This window comes from Sminthopsis crassicaudata, chromosome 2 (genome assembly GCF_048593235.1).
Source record: "Sminthopsis crassicaudata isolate SCR6 chromosome 2, ASM4859323v1, whole genome shotgun sequence".
Classification (NCBI taxonomy): domain Eukaryota; kingdom Metazoa; phylum Chordata; class Mammalia; order Dasyuromorphia; family Dasyuridae; genus Sminthopsis; species Sminthopsis crassicaudata.
This window is the reverse complement of record NC_133618.1, coordinates 360,981,644-360,989,041: the sequence shown is the minus strand read 5'-3', so window position 1 is coordinate 360,989,041 and position 7,398 is coordinate 360,981,644. Positions and strand designations below refer to the sequence as shown.

At 37.4% G+C, this 7,398-nt stretch overlaps 1 pseudogene; it reads right to left on the bottom strand.

Annotated features, from left to right (window-relative positions):
* Window positions 1–465: 465 nt before the first annotated feature.
* LOC141553509 (uncharacterized) lies at window positions 466–6,675 on the bottom strand (annotated as a pseudogene).
* Between the last annotated feature and the right edge of the window lie 723 nt (window positions 6,676–7,398).

Below are 7,398 nucleotides of genomic sequence, written 5' to 3'. Positions count from 1 at the left end.
TAGAGACAATCATCCTATATCCTTTTTCCATCTTTGCTTCCTGAGGGAAGGGACTTGGAGACCAAGTAATGTGTCAGTTAAAGAAATCAATAAGGACCAGAATCTTAACAAGCCAATGCAACAAGAACAATTTATGGCAGAGAAATAAGTTTCCTTTCCAGAGTTTAAAGTGAATGTAAAATTGGAAAAGTTAGTAGTGAGGCTGGAAAATGAGCTCACTACAGTTACATTGAACAACAAATTTGGCAGCAGAGTTTAAGAACTACTATCTTTTTCTATCCATTGCAAATTGTTGCTTCAAGGGAAGCCATTTTGGCATGATGAATTTTCTACAATAGCATAGCCATCCAACTTCATTTCTTGAATTTCATTGCTTTATGTAGAAACTTATGTTGGTCTGCAAAAAATCCAAAATAAGTTTCTACATAAAGCAATAATGACAACCTGGTATACAGGCTAATTAAATTAAGAGACCAAAATTCTAATGCTACTTCTGCTGCTAATTCCCTCTGTAAACTGAGCAAATGAACTTCTTTGATCATTAGTTTCCTCATCTATAAAATACAGGGTTTGGATTATATAATATCTAAAGTATCTTCCAACTTTGAATCTATATTCCTATATATTTCTATATTGTGGGAAAAAGGGCAACTAGATGGCACAATGTAGAACCCCGAAGTCAGAAGGACCTGAGTTCAAATATGACCACAGACACTTAACATTTACTAGCTGTGTGATCCTGGACAAGTCACTTAAGCTTCATTGCCTCCTCCCCCCCCAAAAAAAAAAAGAAATTAAAAAATAAATATATTCCTATGATGTCCCTTTCCTGCTCTCTCTTGAATGCCTCTGCATACAAGATGGGGAGATTGATGGAAATCTGACTGATCCTCAAATAAGCAGTATGAAAGATGAGATAGATATGTGTTATTATTGCTATTATTGTTGTTGTTATTATTAGAGTTGTAGGATTTTTACAGTTTTGTTTAATTGGATTTTTTTGCCTTTCAAATATTTATAAGAGAATAATGATGATAATAATAGCTATATGGATGAAGTTTAATATTTACAAAATTTTTTCCTCACAACAACTCTGTAAAATAGATACTACCAGAATTCCTATTCCTGTTTTATACATTGGAGGAATTAGGTTACTTGCTCAAAGTTACTTAGCTAGTAGAAGTAGAAGCTGAAAGAAGCAACAACTTTTTTCAATGTAACAATTAATTTTTTTCCAATTATGTATAAAAACAATTTTGACACTCAACAATTGATAAAATTTTAAATAATATTGGGCTTCAAATTCTCTTCCTCTTTCCCTTTGCTCCCCCCTCATTGAGAAGGAAAGCAATTTGATTTTTAATATGTATGCAGTCATGCAAAACATATTTTCATGTTAGTCATATTGTAAAAGAAAACATACAAAAAGAAGAAAAAAAAACAAAAAAAAATGAAGAAAAACTATACTTTAATTTCTATTTAAACTCCATTAGTTCTTTCTTTGGTGATTGAGAACATTTTTCATCATAAAATCCTTCAGAATTGTCTGAGAATAGCTAAGTCATTCATAGCTGATCATTGCACAATATGACTGTTGTAGTATACAATATTTTTCTTGTTCTAATATTTGTTTTTTTATCTCTTTGAAGATACAGACCTAGTAGTATTAGTGCTTGGTCAAAGATTATGCACAGTTTTATAGACCTTAAACATAGTTCTGAATTGTTCTTCAGCATGGTTGAATTATTTTACAACTCCCACATCCCTTCCAATATTTGTCATTTTCCTTTACTGTCAAATTAGCCAAAATGATGTGTAGGATGATAGCTCAGAGTTTTAAAATTTATATTTTTTTCTAATCAATAATGATTTAGGACCTTTTTTCATGATTGTAGATAGCTTGGATCATTTCATTCAAAAACTGCCTGTTCATATCCTTTGACCATTTATCAAATGAGGAATGGCTCTTATTTTTATAAATTTTATAAATGAGGTCTTTATTGGAGAAATCCACCATAAAATTTTTTTCATATTCTGATTACTATGTATTTTTTTCCATCCAATTTTCTCAGCTTACTATATTTTCTTTCTTTTTACCCTGTCTATCCTCAAAAATGTTTTGCTTCTTACTTTTACCTCCCCCAAGTTGCCCTACACACACACACACACACACACACACACACACACACACACACACACACATATATATATATATATATATATATATATTTTTTTTTTTTAATTTTATTTTTGCTGAGGCAATTGGGGTTAAGTAACTTGCCCAGGGTCACACAGCTAGAAAGTATTAAGTGTTTGAACTCAGGTCCTCCTTACTTCAGGGCTGGTGCTCTATCCATTGGGCCACCTATCTGCCCCTGCCCTACCTATTATTAACTGAACTTTTTTACTTTCCTGTAGGGTAAAATAATCTTCTATATACTGTAGAGTGTCACATGTAGTGGGGGAACTCTGGGTGAGGTATAAGACCCTTCAGCCCAAAGGGAACCAGCTAACAATGTCTGGTTAGGCTCCCCATCTCCCCTAAGGGCTCTCGGCCTTTCTGAGAAGTCAGGGGGCAGTGACAACCTGTGTTGAGATTGAAGCAGAGTGATACCAGATGGCAAAGTACGTACAATGGCAAGTTGTTTATGTGGTCCCATGTGTGCAGTGTATACTTGGCGCATACTCAGTGTTTTTGCTACTTAAGGGTATGAGGGTATATAAGGGTGAAAGGACTTGGAATAAATGAATTTCATATTTCCATTATCCTCGGGAATCTTGCCTCATCACTCCTCCACTAAGATAGTATATTTTAATCACCTCAATTTGGAGGCTCTAGAAAGCACACAACACCCCATCATGGGGGCTCTAGAAAGCACAGTACATTTTGTCATCCCAAACTGGGTACTCTGGAAAGCAGAACACAATATTTGGCACCTAAACATGGGGCCCTGGAAACACAGGGCCTTGCAAAGCAGTGTACAAATCAGCTCAATTGGCTGAGTTCAGTGGAGGAGTCCCCCTGACCTTAGGAATAAGATAAGTATAGAAATAGGCAAGCAGGAAGAATCAGTAAGGACTAAACTAGTCACTTTTATTTTTCAACCAAAATGAGGCAAATAATAAGAAAAGAGCCTCCCCTACCCCCCAAGGAAGTATGAAGCTTAGTAAGAAGCAAGGTTTGTTGGTAACTCAGAAGCAGATTACTGAGTTCTCAGGTGCTCTGGAGTGCATGTCTCTGTGGCTTTGTAAGATGGAGAGTTTGGAGCCAGAGATGTGGAAGTTAGTGGGAGAACAACTAACTGAATACAATGGAGTAAAATTGGTCTTAAGGAAAATAAGGAAAGAGTTTTACTTGGGTGATCAGATGAGGAAGTATGATGAGAAAAATAAACAATAGCTTGCTGATGAACTTGCTTTTCATCTTCAAAGCTCATTTTCAATTCTGCCTACACCTGAGCATGTTCCCTTAGGGTGTTCCCCATCTCTTGACTCTCTTCCTTCAACTTCACCTTGGTGGGTGAGGGGAGGAGGAGAAGAAGGAGTGGGAGGGGCAACAACACCATCAGCACCACCCATGAAGCAGTTTTGTCCACCTTCTATGTCCTCATTACAAGAAGTGGGGCTCAGCTCCAGGGGCCTAGGCAAAAAACACTTGAAGCATGATGACAACTTCTATTGTACCTAGAGAGTCTTTAAGCAAGCCTCCTTTTACCTCCTGAGAGTGCTTACAAAATAATGTTTATCCATACACTGATTTGGGAATCTGGGGGATGTGTTGTTAATATCCCAGGCATTGGCCAAAGATTATGGCAAACATCTATATGTCTGGCATAGGATGATCAATAGCAACTGAACTTAGTGCTACTCCTTTGAAATGGAAATAATTAAGTACTTCGGCTTTTTAGTCAGGGCTGCTGTTGAAGGCCTGCCAGCACACTCACCTGTTCCTATTCAATGGAAAACTAATATACCAGTGTTGGGTGGAGCAGTGAAAAACCAGTGAAAAAATTCAGGCCTTATTAGATACAGGAGCAACTTGACAAAGAACATCTACAACTTTCTCTAAGTCCTTGGAATTCCCCTGTATTTGCTGTAAAAAAGAAATCTGGAAAATTTGATTTTGCAATTTCAGCAGCAAAAGAGATGGCCCAAGTGGTTGCTGAATTCCTTACACAAGCATTTGTAATTATGGGTGTGCAACAAGCAATAAAAACGAAAATGGACCTGCATATACTTCTAAACATTTTGCACACTTTTGTGCACAGTATCAGATTTCACACACCACTGGCATACCTTTTAATTCTCAAGGACAAGCAATAGCAGAGAAGAGAAACAGACATCAAGACGCTCCTCCAAAAACAAAAGAGAGGGGGAGCCAGAGGTAACCCTATAAAACTTCTAAATTTAACTCTATATATTATTAATATTTTTTTTATTTTTTATAAAGATGCACAGATGCACTGTCTCCAACTGTCTCAAGGGCAGTGTTCAATTCGAGCAGCTTTAATATCTTTAGATAATTGCCAAGTGATGTGGAGAGATCCAGAAAGTGATGAATAGAAGGGACCAGAAAGACTAACTGCTAGGGGCAGAGGGTTTGCTTGTATCTCAATAGATGGAGAAGGAATTTGATGGGTGCCAATGAGTCATATCCGGACTTTGTCCATCAGAGAGAGACAGAAAAAAAGAAAACCCTCAAAATGAAGAAGACCCAAAAAACTTCAGGTGGTTTTATCTCTGACTGTACCCACCACTGAAAGAGCCTAGCATTTAACTCTATGTGTATGTCAATTGACTCATGAGCATCAAAAATAATTGTTAATGAGACTGATGAAGGACTTCAAAACGTGCAGGAATCATTGGATTCCCTAACACATGAAATGATGGAAAAGAGATTGTTCTTGGATGCTGAAGAAGGTGTATGTGTGGTTGTGAATTGATCGTTATATTCTACACCTTCCTTGTGAGACTTATGGAAATCTTTTATAATATTTTGTTTGTTCATATTGTTTGTTATGTTATACTTGCTTGTATGATACTACAATTTGCCTGTGTGATTCCTCTCATGCTAATGATGTAACCACTGCTTCAATATGCCTGCTTCAATTAAAAACAAAAGAAAGGGAGAAATGTAGAGGGCCATAGATAGTGGGGGAACTCTGGGTGAGGCAAAAAACCCTTCAGCCCAGAGGGAACCTGCTAATAATATCTGGTTTGGCTCCCCATCTCTCCTAAGGGCTCTTGGCCTTCCTGAGAAGTCAAGGGGCGATGACAACCTGTGTTGAGATTGAAACAGAATGATACCAGGTGGAAGAGTGATACCAGGTGGTAATCTACATACAATAGCAAGTTGTTCATGTGATCACACGTGTGTAGGATATACTTGGAGCATGCCCAGTGTTTTTGTTACATAAGGGTATATAAGGGTGAAAAAACTTGGAATAAATGGACTCCATATTTCTACTATCCTCAGGAGTCTTATCTCATCACTTCTCCAATTAGATGGTATATTTTAATCACCCTGGCATGGAGGCTTTAGAAAGCACAGTATGTTTTGCCATTCTAACTTGAGGGCTCTAGAAAGCAGGACACAACAATATCCAAATTAGTATGTATGTTATTCCCTCTTTGAGACAATTCCAGTGAGGGTAAGGTTCACATACTCCCTCTACTTCTCTCAACTCCTCCTCCATTGTATAAACTCCTTTTGTGCCTCTTTTATGTCAGATAATTTACCCCATTGTACTTTTCCCTTTCCCTTATCCCAGTGCATTTTATTTCTCATCCTTTAATTTTATTTTTTAAAAATAATTATCCCATTATAATGAATTCATATCCATGCCCTCAGTCTGTGTATACTTCTTCTAATTGCCCTAATAATGAGAAAGTTCTTAGGAGTTACAAGTATCATTTTCCCCATGTAGGAATGTAAACATTTGACTTTCCTGAATCTTTTATGATGTTTCTTTCCTATGAACCTTTTTATATTTCTCTTGAGTCTTGTATTTGAAAATCAAATTTTCTATGAAATTCTGATCTTTTTATTAGTAATGCTTGAAAGTTCTCTGTTTCATTTAATATCTCTTCCTCCCCCCACCAAGGATTATACTCAGTTTTGTTGGGTAGATGATTCTTGGTTGTAATCCTAATTCTTTTGCCTTTCAGAATATTTCCAAGTCCTCTGATACTTTAATGTAGAAACTGGTAAATCTCTTGCGCCTGTTATAATTTACACTTCATAGTCATCATCTCTATAGAAACTCTTCATAGTTAACTTGGCCATAACCATCTATGTCCACCTCTCAGATCATCTTGTCCACCTCCTCATCAGTCAGCTTCTTTCCTAGATTGATTATCATATGACAAAGCTCCACAGCACTGATATAGCCCAACCTTCTCAAAGATGTGCAATATCTCTCAGATTTCTTTCTCATTGTCTGTGTCCTTCATGTTCTTTGCTATCATGTTCAGGAATTCAGGAAAAACAATGGTCCCATTTCCATCTGCATCCACCCCCATTGATCATGTCTTGGACCTAAGCCTCAATCAGGTTTTGTTTCAGGGATCACTATAAACCACCTCCTTCTGGTAATGGTCCTACATCAATCTTTATCAAACAAAGAAAAGGCTTCTTTGAACTCTGTGATCTGCTTCAGTCAGCTGGTCAGCCATAGCAGGGTTTGGGTACTCTGGGTACCAGAAGAGGAAACAAAGAGAGGAAGGAGGAGGAGAAGCAAGGAGGAGGAGCTGCTTGATGCTGGGAACAAGGCATCTGAGCACAACAGGAAGCACAGTTCCTGCCACATCCACTGCTGCTGCAATGCACTCATGTCCTTAATTAATTTTTAAACTCTTTTTAATCTGTTCCATGGCCTGAGTCCAATTCATATACTTCTATGAGGCTTTGGATGTAGCAGTTTTGATTCTGTTGTCTTCTTCTTACTATGCATTTTGATGTTCCCTATCACCATAGTAACTCTCTGTAAGTCAGAATCTTTTATGTTGTTAACTCATTTTTTTTCAGCCCATTTCTTGACTTTTAACTCTAATGCTAAAGTGAGGTTCTGCTTCTGGGGTATAAGGGAAGATTCCAGTTTGTTGTTAGCTGTTTTCAGAGATAATTCTGTGGAACCTATAAGTTTTTGGTTCTTTAAGGTGAAATGATTTAAGGAGAGATATATGTACTACTCTCCTGGACTATGCTCATGTCTATGAGTGACCACAAGCACTCTTTTCTGTTCTGCAATGGTGACCAAGTTTCTGTTCCTCTGCAGCTGCAAGTTTTGATGTGCTAGTAGTACTCTTACTCGCCCTGGGACTAAGACCCAGGACTGAGGCCCAGATAAAATTATTGGCAATTCAACAAAGTACACTCTTGGTGCCAGCAAAAGAACC